At 42.1% G+C, this 12,517-nt stretch overlaps 1 protein-coding gene and 1 pseudogene across 5 annotated transcripts in view; both read right to left on the reverse strand.

Moving 5' to 3' along the window:
• RCAN2 (regulator of calcineurin 2) overlaps window positions 1–12,517 on the reverse strand; it is a 266,517-nt gene that overhangs the window by 170,207 nt on the left and 83,793 nt on the right. The window lies entirely within an intron of this gene.
• LOC123837782 (heat shock cognate 71 kDa protein-like) lies at window positions 1,435–3,186 on the reverse strand (annotated as a pseudogene). Its single transcript, XR_010413640.1, has 2 exons — window positions 2,134–3,186; window positions 1,435–1,918 (listed from the first exon to the last, which is right to left on the reverse strand). The product of XR_010413640.1 is annotated as a heat shock cognate 71 kDa protein-like (transcript).

The following is a 12,517-nucleotide window of genomic DNA, read 5'->3' on the forward strand; positions in this document are numbered from 1 at the left end:
GCACAAATCTTTTAAATTCTGAATTCTCCCTCTCTCTTTTTAAAAAGATTTTATTTATTTGACAGAGAGAGAGACAGTGAGGGAGGGAACACAGGCAGGGGGAGTGGGAGAGGGAGAAGCAGGCTTCCTGCGGAGCAGGGAGCCCGATGCGGGGCTCGATCTCAGGCCCCTGGGATCATGACCTGAGCCGAAGGCAGACATTTAACGACTGAGCCACCCAGGTGCCTCCTAAATTCTCATTTATAGAGAAGTTCTAATACTAGAAAAATATCCTACGAGTAAATAGGCTCATTATTTATGTGCAACAAAACTTAGGAATAAGCACATTTATCACAGCAAGTTTGTGATGGCAGAAAACTGGAAATAGTATAAATATTCAATTAAGAACATTCTGACAGACACCCAGAATTGACAAATTGAAGGCAATCAAAATGTTATTGTAGAAGAATACCTAGTAATCCAGAAAGCTGCCCTCAATGTTTGGCTAAGTGAGAAAAATTTCTTAAATAGGGTATAGAACAATATGTATACAGTGTATTTGCAGAGGGAAACAAGAAATATTTAAATGTTAATGGTAGTTTTTCTCTGTGTGATGGCATTACAATGGTTCTTTTATTTTTTGAATTATTTCAGTTTTCTAAAATGTCTACAGTGAATGTTTATTACATTTGTAGTAAATATAAAATGAAAAAAAGTAATGCATATATTAAACCCAGTTCTGTATAATACCAGTGTTTCTCAACTGTGGGGAGTGGCTGGAGTTCCAAAGATATTTTCAAAGTGGTCCATGACTACCACTATGAGAATTTTTAGTGTGGTGTTTTCATTAAGATGACAACCTTAACATAATGATAGAGACATAGTTTGGATCATCTGGATGATCATGGTATCTTAGAGATGACCAGTGCCCATATTTGCATTTAGTTTTATGTCTGCAAGGTTGACAAGTGCTACCACTCTAATTCTCACAGACTAACGAGAAAAGAAACAGAATCAAATGTAATAGGTGATGTATTTGCAGTTGGTAAAGGCCACAGCCCACTGCACAAATTAGGGTTTGCAGAATTTCCAATAGAGAAAGTCCTGGGGAATACCAGGCATGCCAAACTCAAAAGAACTTGTGTCATGGGGCGCCTGGGTGGCTCAGTCGTCAGGCGTCTGCCTTCAGCTCAGGTCATGATCCCGGGGTCCTGGGATGGAGCCCCTGCGTCTGGCTCCCTGCTCGGCGCGGAGTCCGCTTCTCTGCCCCTCCCCCTGCTCCTGTGTGAGTGCACGTGCACGCTCTCTCTCAAATAAATAAGTAAAATCTTTTAAAAAATAAATAAAATAGGGGCGCCTGGGTGGCTCAGTCGGTTAAGCGTCTGCCTTCGGCTCAGGTCATGATCCCAGGGTCCTGGGATCGAGCCCCACATCGGGCTCCCTGCTCGGCGGGAAGCCTGCTTCTCCCTCTCCCACTCCCCCTGCTTGTGTTCCCTCTCTCACTGTGCCTCTGTCAAATAAAAAAAAAAAAAAGAAGAAGTTGTGTCAGCATTCATTATCCAATTCACAAAGTGATCAGTGATTAAACTGTAGCAAAGAGTATCATCAGTCACACTAAATGAACCAGCGTTTTATAGCGGTTGTTTTTAGTTTTTATTGTATTTAATGTTTTGGCCTATGTGAAAGCAATAAGCACAGGGATTTTGTGCCTATTTATTTAATTTTCTGGTGCCAATTTTAAATTCAGTTTTATTTCTTTTATTTTTATATTTTATTATTATTTTATTTATTTCAGTTTTATTCCTGAGCTCTTATCCATAGAAGAGACACTGAGGATGCCATTAGCATCAATATCAAAGGTGACTTCAACAGAAGGAGCACCACGGGGGGCAGGAGGTATGCCTATGAGTTCAAACTTGCCAAGTAGGTGGTGGTGGTTGTTGTTGTTTTTAAGATTTTATTTATTTATTTGACAGAGAGACATAGCGAGAGCAGGAACACAAGCAGCGGGAGGGGGAGAGGGAGAAGCAGGCTTCCCCCCAGGAGGGAGCCTGATGTGGGGCTCGATCCCAGGACCCTGGGATCATGACCTGAGCCGAAGGCAGACGCTTAACGACTGAGCCACCCAGGCACCCCAAGTAGGTTGTTATCCATGGTTATGGCACGCTCACCTTCATAAACCTGAACGAGCACACCAGGCTGGTTGTCAGAGTAGGTAGGGAAGGTCTGCATCTGTTTGGTAGGAATGGTAGTATTGCACTTGGTGAGGACAGTCATGACTCCTCCAGCAGTTTCAAAGCCAAGAGAAAGAGGAGTGACATCCAACAGCAGGGAATCCTGAACATTTTCAGACTTGTCTCCAGAAGGGATGGCTGTCTGGACAGCTGCACCATAAGCAACAGCCTCATCAGGGCTGATGCTCTTGTTCAGTTCCTTTCCATTGAAGAAGTCTTGCAGAAGTTTCTGAATCTTGGGGATATGGATAGAACCACCCACCAGGACAATATTATTGATCTGACACTTGTGTAGCTTGGCATCCCAAAGGGCTTTCTCTATAAGGTCCAGGGTGCCACAGAACAGGTCAGCATTTAATTCTTCAAATCGGGGACAAGTCATAGAGGTATGGAAGTCAATTCCTTCATACAGAGCATCAATCTCAATACTGGCCTCGTTGCTGGAAGACAATGTATGCTTAGCACACTCGTAAGCAGTCTGGAGGTGATGGACTGCCCTCTTGTTCTTGTGGATGTCCTTCTTATGTTTGCACTTGAACTTCACAATAAAATGGTTGACCATTCGGTTGTCAAAGTCTTCTACACCTAAGTGGGTGTCTCCAGCTGTAGATTTGACCTTAAATATCCCATTTCAATGGTGGGGATTGAGACATCAAAAGTGCCACCTCCTACGTCAAAGATGAGCACATTCCTTTCAGCGCCAACCTTTCTGTCTAAGCCCCTGTGATTTCCTTCATCTTTGTCAAAACCACAGAGGACACCTCTTCTTTCCCTTGTATTTTACTTAGACCTTGGGCCTGCCAGCATCAGTCCCCACCATGAAGAGCCAATGCTCCATATCAGATTGGACAAGAGCATCATCGACTTTATGTCCGATCAGGCATTTGACATCAAAAACTGTGTTGGTGGGGTTCACTGCAACTTCGTTCTTTGCAGCATTGCTGATCAATCGTTTGATGTCAGTAAAAGTGACAGCTTGGGGTGGTTTAGTTTCCCTGATCGTTGGCAATTATTTCCACTTTCCCGTGCTGGAAGACACCCACACAATAGGAGGTGGTGCCAAGATCAATGCCAACTGCAGGTCCCTTAGATGTAGCGCTTCCATGTGGGCCTTGTGCAGCTTGCAAAGAAAACAGCAATCTGGAGAGCTAGCATGTCGTTCAATGAGATCCTGTGCCTACTGAGTTTTGTGTTGTATTCACTTAAGTAGCATACTGTGAAAAATATTAAATTGAAGTCTAGAAAAATCTTTGTCTTTTTTGAAGTGTCTGCATACTGCCCAGGTTTGATAAGCACTGTTCTAGAACAAAAAAATGCTCCCCACACATGAACACGGTACCTTTAGAAGCTACATAAACTCAGGACGCTAAGCTGTCACTTCATCTTATGCACTGATGCTCCTAACACCATGTCACAAACAGAGAAAGGGATCCAGTTCCACAAGTTGGGTGCTGTATTATTTGGAACCTCAAATACATTTTTTTTACTCATGGAAATTACATTAAAAACCATGTTAGGATCCCAGATCAGTTGACCAAAGCCCTTCTATTTATTTTTTAAAGATTTTATTTCTTTATTTGAGAGAGAGAGAGAAAGAGAAAGAGCATGAGAGAGATCACGAGCAGGAGGGAGAGGTAGACGGAGAAGCAGACTCCCGTTGAGCAGGAAGCCCGATGCAGGGGCTCCATCCCAGGAACCTGGGATCACGACCTGAGCCAAAGGCAGAAGCTTAACCGAATGAGCCACCCAGGCGCCCGATCAAAGCCTTTTTAATATAAAATGTTCCTGGGCCAGGAAGAATGATGTGTCCTGGAGTACATTTTAAAAGACAAGTTTTCCTTTCCTTTTTCATTAGACCAGGAAACATTTTATAGCAGAGGTTTGGGGCTACCTGTCCTTATCTTCTGCTTCATTCTAGCTCTACCTCTTCCCCAAATCTAGCAATTCTTCTCTCTAAAAGTATTTCCTGCTGCAAAACAAGTGCGCTCAGACATAGAATTGCCCAAAGTTTACAAACAGCTCCACCGGGCCTATCTTCCTGACTCCTCATATCACAGCAGCCTGATAAATAAGCATTAAAATTCTCATTTTGTAGATAGCAAAACAGTTTCAGAGAGGTTAAGTGGTGTTCCCGTGGTCAAACAGCTAGTAACAAAATAGGCCTGAAGTAAAGTGTTTGATTCCAATTCCCTGAGTTTTTCCCTCCAATCTCTGATAATAACAACTATTTTCCTTTCCCAGATCATTAGGAGGGAAAAATGTTTAATTAACAAAAATTGTTTCAAATGGCTAATAACCACTTAACTCTCTGAGATATCTGCATTTTCAAAGCAGAGTGCCAAGCTGCCTAAATCTATAACATGGAGAACTGCAGGAAAGGTGTATTTGTTTCCTAGGGTTGCAAATTACCACAAACTCTGTGGTTTAAAACAACAGAAATGCATTCTCTCACTGCTCTGAAAGCTAGGGGTCTGAAATCAAGGTGTTGGCAGGGTTGGTTTCTTCTGGAGGCTCCAGGGGACAGTCCCCTTCTCAGCCGGCCATCCTTGTTGTGTCTTGGCTCGTAGACACAGCACTCCAATCCCTGCCACCACGTTTCTCCCCCTCTCCTCCTCTTGCCTCTCCTCCCCTTGCCTCTCTTCTCCTCTTCTCAGGACACTTGTCATTGGACTTGGAGCTCACCCTAGTCCAGAATGATCTTACCCTGAGATCTTCAACTTAATTATATTTACAAAGACCCTTTTACCAAATAAAGTCCCATTCACAGGTACTGGATGGATTTATCTTTGGGGGAGGGGCACAGTTCAAAGCACTACACAAGGGCAATTGCAAAGTGAACTTTCTCGTTCATGGAATACCGAGTATCCCACCCATTATCTCCTAGCCAGAAACAAACATCCTATATCTGGAAATTTCCTCCAGGCTCTGGATTCCACCTCTAGTCATTGGTTTCCCATATTTCTGCCTAAAATGGGAGTTTCCCTCTTCTTTGCCCATTCATACGATCACCTCCACTGAGACGGCTGCCTGGCTTTCACTGATTTCTCTACCTGGCCTGGTCTTCCATTCTCCTTAGCATTTACTAAAGCCCACTGAGTCCAGGCTTCCAGGAAAGCTCATTCCCTACCCCCTCTCATCCTCAACTACCATTTTTCTTGGACCAGAATGCAAACAGCGGGGAGACATGATTGGTTGTTCTTAGAGGTGAAGGCAGCCTGACCCTGCCTGGGAGTCAGTGTCTCTCATTAGTTCCTGACAGGTGATGCTTTTCATTGCTTCTTCCTCTTGCCCCTGCCCTCACATCAGCATTGACTCCTATGGCCCAGAAATCCCAGGGCATTTTCCACACCCCACTGCAGGTAGGGGAGCCCTGGGCTAAGGCTCCTGTGTCTACTATCCCATAGCAGTGGGGGGACAAGGTGGTACTGGCCATACTCAAGAAAAAAAAAAAAAAGACCAATATTTGTAAGAAAAGAAAGGCTTCCTTCTGCTTCAGACCCTGTTCTCTGTGACAGACGGTGCTCCTTAAAATATACCCTCCACTTAAATCAACTGAGCCACCCAGGCATATGCTAAGTGAAATAAGTCAATCAGAAAAAGACAATTATCATATGGTTTCACTCATATATGGAATATAAGGAAACCACAGAGGATCATAGGGACAGGGAGGGAAAACTGAAGGGCAAGAAATAAGAGAGGGAGACAAACAATGAGAGACTCGGAACTCCAGGAAACAAACTGAGGGTCGCTGAAGGGGTGGTGGGTGGGAGATGGGGCAACTGGGTGATGGGCATTAAGGAGGGCACGTAATGTGATGAGCACTGGGTGTTACACTCAACTAATGAATCAATGAACATCACATCAAAAACTTATGACTGGGTGTTATATTCAAACAATGAATCATGAAACACTACATCAAAAACCAATGATGTAATGTACAATGATTAACATAACATAATAAAAAATAAATAAAACAAAAACTTATGATTTGTTATATGTTGGCTAATTGAATTTAAATAAATAAATTATATAATTATATATATGTATATACAATTTGTATATTATATACATTTTATATATAAATATATATCATATAATTATATAATTTATAATTTAACATATAAGATAATTATATTATATACAATTCTATATAACATATAAAATAATATATATAATTATATATATTATATATTATATAAATATATATCTCCTCCCCTGACCACCCAAATGAGAAACACCCCTAATAGTGGTTAAACATGCACCCTTCTAAGCCCGATTCTAGGCCACTATAACAGAACCTCTGGGAAAGGACCCAGAACTCTGTTTTTTAGCAAGTTTCCCAGTGGTCCTCCCACAGGCTAGGTTCTGAGAACCATCTCCCAGTATAATCACAAGTAAACAGCACAGCGTGCTTCTCAGCATGAAATTAGGCAAAGCTGTTCCCTCACAGAGCCCTTCCTGCAGCACAACACTGCCCATAGGTTCGCATCAGACCCTCACAGCCCCAGAATCACCTTTCCTCCTCCATCCTTCCCACCTGGGCAGGAACCAGCCCACTGTCTTCTCTCTTTCTGCTTCGTGTTTGGGGAATGTATCTCCCATCCCTACTACTGGGCCATTGCCAGTGCTCCCAAGGGTCTCCTTACAGTCTGAATTCTGGAAAGAACATTGAGATTTGGGTGCCTTTCCCCACCAGCTCTCATTGTCCAAGGTATTAAGAAGCGCACAGAGAAAAAAAGCACAGCAAGAGACCCCCCCCCCCAAAGCTTTCCCCAGGAGGGCGTGTGCCTGCTTGAGTCTGACTTGAGGTGTGCAGGAGGCTGGCCCGGGCTGCCCCCAGTGGGATCGGATGAGTTTCAAAGTCACTCGTGAACCGTGCAAGCGCAAGTAGTTGGTGTTAAGTTCATTTCTGCCCTAAGATTTCCTGTAAGCTTTCCGAATCCACCACAACCATTAACACATCTTTAGTTACGTGGCAAACGTGGCATCTGAAAAGCTCAAGTAGCAGAAGTTTGAGTACAAAACCCTAAAGAGCTGGATTCCCAAAAGAGCTGGATTCAGCTCACCAACCAGCATATGGTTACCAAGCACTTATTATGTGCGAAGAAAAATATTTTACCTGTGTGTTGTATGGCTAGATGTGTGTGTGTGTGTGTGTGTTGTGATAAAAAATAATTCTGCAAGGCCCGACTGCTGGGTAGTTCTCGACCTTGGATATTTAGCTTTTCCAAGGCCTGCTGGCTAGATTCTGGTTAGTGGGATGTGTCATCAAAGGGTGGAATCGCGAATATATTTTTCATTCCTATCTACCCTTACCTGCTCACACACTATTTAAAATAGAGCTTCACACAAAGTGAGTTATTAACAGTAGCAAAAGTTTGGCATGCACAAAAAAGTTTACCAAAAACTCCCAAGATCACTGTACAGTACTGTACAGAGAGCAAGTGTTCTGGGCCTCTGAGGTGGGGACTGGCCACTTGGCATTTGTGTTTTGGGGCAGGGTACAGGGTGGGGGGAGGTCTAAGCATAGAGCAGGTGATTTGCAAGAGGAATGGGATTTCTCTTTTGGTCACAGACCATGCTGCTTGAAATATCAATCTTTATAATTTCATAACCATTAAGTATTTGTATCTAAGGTGCTATATAAAGATAATTTGTTATAAAGTAAGTACTTAAGTATATTTTTGTTTATGTTATTTGGGATCTGCTTATTAAAGCTGTTCTTAAAACCCTACTCTTGTCAACATTTACCCTGCGGCCAGGTCTAGAGTACTGTACTAGCTATATATTCAATTCTTAAATGTGGGCTGGAATAAAAATTATTCTAGAAATGTAGTATAATCCACAAAATAAATATACTTTTAATACAGTTCAGAAAATGAGTTCCTTGTGATAACTGGGTGATGGGCATTTAAGGAGGGCATGTGATGTGATCAGCACTGGGCGTTATACACAACTAAGGAATCATTGAACACTACATCCAAAAACTAATGATGTATTAGATGCTGGCTAGTTGAATTTAAATTAAAAAAAAAAAAAAGTAGTTCTTTGGGATACATCAAATACATTGATTTTGAACCTACCAATTCCTTTCTAAATGTAATACAAACAAATTGTTAGAGGTTAAATGTTGCAAAAATGGAAAAAAGGCAACCTGGTAGTTAAATGGAAGGCAGGGTCTGGGAAATCTGAATTATATGACACCAGGCAGATGCTTACCACATTGCCATATCAGCTTCTCCATAGGAAGCTGTAGAAAAAAAACCCATATAACCCCTGTAAGACTGTATCACAGCTCTCATTTCCTTTTCTACATGCCAGGATAAAAGCACTTCCCTGAATTCTGAGCAGTTCTTTCTTCTGAAGAAAACCAGTTATGATCTCATAAATGTATTGTAAAAATTAAGCAATAGCTGGATGCAATCTATTTTGCAATAAAAGGTGGCATACCAGGACATTTAATATGCCAAGATTCACTCTACCATCTTGTAACAGGCTTGGCAAATTTGGATGTGAGTGTTGCCACGTATACTCAATGTAAAAAAAAAGATAGTATTATCTAATTTTCTCAGATAAAGCCATTGCTCCAAATGTCATTAAATTCTGGCAGATATTTCTTGGTCTGTTCTCATTTCTTTCTCAGGCTTCAAATGTGCTTATCCAAGGCATAAACCTTTAGTTCGGTCCTCACTGACCACTCAGCCTTCACAGGCATTAAGGATTTTGATGGGAGACCAGGGAGAGCTGTTTGAGGTTTACAGCAATTTGAAAGAAATGTTTCTGTCCCCTCTTTTTGTTAATGTTTACAAATGACTCGAGAGAGAAACAGGTCTTAGCGCTCTGCTTCTAGTAAACCCTTGGCTTTAACATAAGCTGTCTGTAAACACTTTAAAAGACACATTTTACAGTTTTAGAGGCTACTTCCTTGAATGGCGTGGCTATAAATTACCAGTGGAAATAATAGCACTTTAATCCCTTCCACTTTATGATTTATTCCCATCATTTTATGTTTCAGAAAACTAGACAAACATTTTATGTTTCTCTGAAATAAAAATCACAGTATTTCCTTTGGAAACTAGCTATACAATTAGGTGCTGGGGGATTCAGCAACAAATATCCAAAAACTGGGTCCCATGACCTTCGCTGTCTAATAAACGTGACAGAAACCTCTAAAACTGACCCTAGAACTCCAAAGTCTGAGCTCCTGGAGCATGGGACTGAGACTGTAATGCCCCCCAGTGGCAGAAAAACATTCAGTGGCTCTGTTCCTCATCAACTCTTCTGGGCGGACTACTTGGTAAAGTAGCCATAGACTCCCGGAGGGGTAGGGACGTGGAAGGAGGCACGAAAAGAGATAAAGCCCAACACGCAGAAACGCAACACAGCAAGAGCTCCCTCTCAGCATCCTCAGCATAACCAGATTTACATGAAACCAGGTCCGAAGCTAATGCAGTCAGGAGTTAATGGTAGTACACACTTATTTAAAAATAAGACAAAACAAAACAAAACTGCATCTTTCCTTATACGGTAGCAGCCACTCAACTACAAAGACCTCAGTGGAAATGAAACTTGGATTTTTCATGAGAAACAAAGAAAGTAATGATTTAAAAATTTTTAAACAGTCAGTCGCTTTATCGAAGTCCTCAAGAAGAATTCCAAGAACACTCAGGCAAAAACCCCATCTTCAAAAAGTCTACATTCAAATAGTAGTAAGAACGGGAAAAATACAATATTTTGATTGTTCATGAGAATAAAAGCACTCTTGGGGGGTGGGGGGATGGGTTAGCCTGGTGATGGGTATTAAGGAGGGCCCCACGTATTGCATGGAGCACTGGGTGTTATACGCAAACAATGAATCATGGAACACTACATCAAAAACTAATGATGTGGGGTGCCTGGATGGCTCAGTCGTCAAGCGTCTGCCTTCGGCTCAGGTCATGATCCCAGGGTCCTGGGATCGAGCCCCGCATCGGGCTCCTCGCTCCGCGGGAAGCCTGCTTCTCCCTCTCACACTCCCCTTGCTTGTGTTCCCTCTCTCGCTGTCTCTCTCTCTGTCAAATAAATAAATAAAAATCTAAAAAAAAATAAACAAAAAAAACTAATGATGTAATGTATGGTGACTAACATAACACAGTATAATAAAATTTTTAAAAATGTATTAAAAAAGTAAAAGTAAAAAAAAAAGTTTATCAGTAGTCACTGAGGTTGTATGATCTATCATATTATATTGTGTCTGGGAAAACATTCATCAATATAAAATCATAACATTAAAATTTTTCCTCTTATCTAAAAAAAATTAAAAAAAGAATGAAAGCATTCTTGCTGCCAGGAACTGCTTCATGGACAGAGTACTAGACCTTGAAGGATAACGATTTTTTTTTTAGGTAGGTTCCACCCCCAGTATGGAGCCCAACACAGGGCTTGAACTGGTGACTCTGAGAGCAAGACCTGAGCTCAGATCCAGAGTCAGACACTTTACTGACTGAGCCACCCAGGAGCCCCTTGAAGGATAAGGATTTTTAAAAATATCTGTGGGGGTTGGGGTAAAGAAGTCTACTTCAAGATTGATAATTATATATCATTTTATTTTGTAGATGTTAATATCCTGTTTTGTGACAGGGTCAGGAAATTTGCATTTGTCATTAAGTTATTTAGGTGATTTTATGTTCAACTGAGTCTGGAAACCCATACCTTGACCTACAGCTGTGGTTCTCTAAGTGCGGTCCCTGCACCAGTTGCTGCAACAAAATCAGCAACTCCCAGGAACCTGGCAGATGCACAAAGGCTCAGGCCCCTTAGCAGACCTACTGAAGCAGAATCCCTAAGGGTGGGGCCTGCTGGTTTTAACTAGGAGCCAGGTGAGTGGGATACAGCTCAGATTTGAGCCACATGGGCCTCCAGAGATGCCAAAGTTCCCAAGGTGTCTCTTTAGGCAATTCCAGAGACTTTCCGATGGATGGGTGATTTAACAGTACTCGATAAAAATAAAGGTGAGATGATCTGATCTTAGAGAGGGCCAGGCCTTTAGAAGTATGCCTCTAAAGGGAAAGGGAGGAGAAAAAAAAAAAAAAAAAGAAGAAGAAGAATACTGATTGAAGACTATATAAAAATTAAAGCCTGAGTATGTCCCAAAGAAGTATAATAAAATAAGAAATTGGAGATTAAAATGGAATGGTACTGTCCAACCCTGAAACTGCCCATCTGGAAAGAAGCAGCTTTGATTTTTCAAAGTCATCAGTCTGTGGAGATTGATATTTACAAAATCCATGATTATTCCCTCAGGAGAGAAGCTGTTTCTAAAACAACTTCTGAGGCTTTTCTAGTCGGAGTCCTTCTGGAATCACAAACATTTTGTTTCCTAGGCAGCCTCTGTGGGATACCTGGAAGAGAGAGCTTTCACTGACGATGTTCCTATTACTTCCCTACTTTGCCCGGGTACCTGTTTACATGTTTAGAGCCATCCGATACAGGGCGGAACAGCTGGGATGTCTGCAGGCTCTTGGTGGCAACCTGCCGCAGATGGTACCAGCTGGTGAGCCGCTCAGACTGCAGCATGGGTTCCTTTGCCCTGCTATGGAAGATGGTGACTAATTAGCTCGCACGTTAGCCTGGCCTCCCTCTATTATAAAAGCAGAGCTGGATGGGCTGCCTTTCCCGTACTGAAGATTCTGCTAGGAGGGAAGCACGCGTAACTTGAGTATTTCCAGCACGGTTCCTGTTTCTGGTGATGGTGACAGACTGATGCCCAATGCACCACTAGGACTCCTAGTGCAGGGACCAAGGTTAGGGTATAGTTCCTTCCTGCCAGCCAAAGAGAGCAAAGCTGCCAGCCACGCAGAGAAGGAACTCGTCTCCTTCACTTCTCTATCTTGGCGCTCTACCTGACTGAGTTATTCAACCACTTTGAGTATCCAGATAATAAGGAATATGAAATAGATTGGTTAGGGGCTTGGCGAGGGAAGGACATTTCTACCTGGTTTGCTGGTTTTGCTTTTTCCAACAAGAAGGAGTTTGGCCAAGAGAAATGCCATCCTCCTAGGGATGGCTAGCATCACGTTTACTCCTGCACATTGCTTTTTCTATGTCAGAAAGTCAAGAGGAGTGAAGAAAGGGCCAACCATCACCTAAAACCTTGGGAATTGGGAGACATTCCAAGGCCTGTGAATTTCATAGGGTTATATCAAACCACAAAAATCCAAACCAAGATCGCTTGCCATTAAGATGTCTTAAATTATGCTAATAGACTAGATTCCTTTATGTTGATTTATTTGACGTTATCTTAGAGTTTTTAGGAACATAGTTCA

The sequence above is a fragment of the Mirounga angustirostris genome, unplaced genomic scaffold, assembly GCF_029215605.1.
Source record: "Mirounga angustirostris isolate CCGP_5_RB_7025 unplaced genomic scaffold, mMirAng1.0.hap1 SCAF_8, whole genome shotgun sequence".
NCBI classification, from domain to species: domain Eukaryota; kingdom Metazoa; phylum Chordata; class Mammalia; order Carnivora; family Phocidae; genus Mirounga; species Mirounga angustirostris.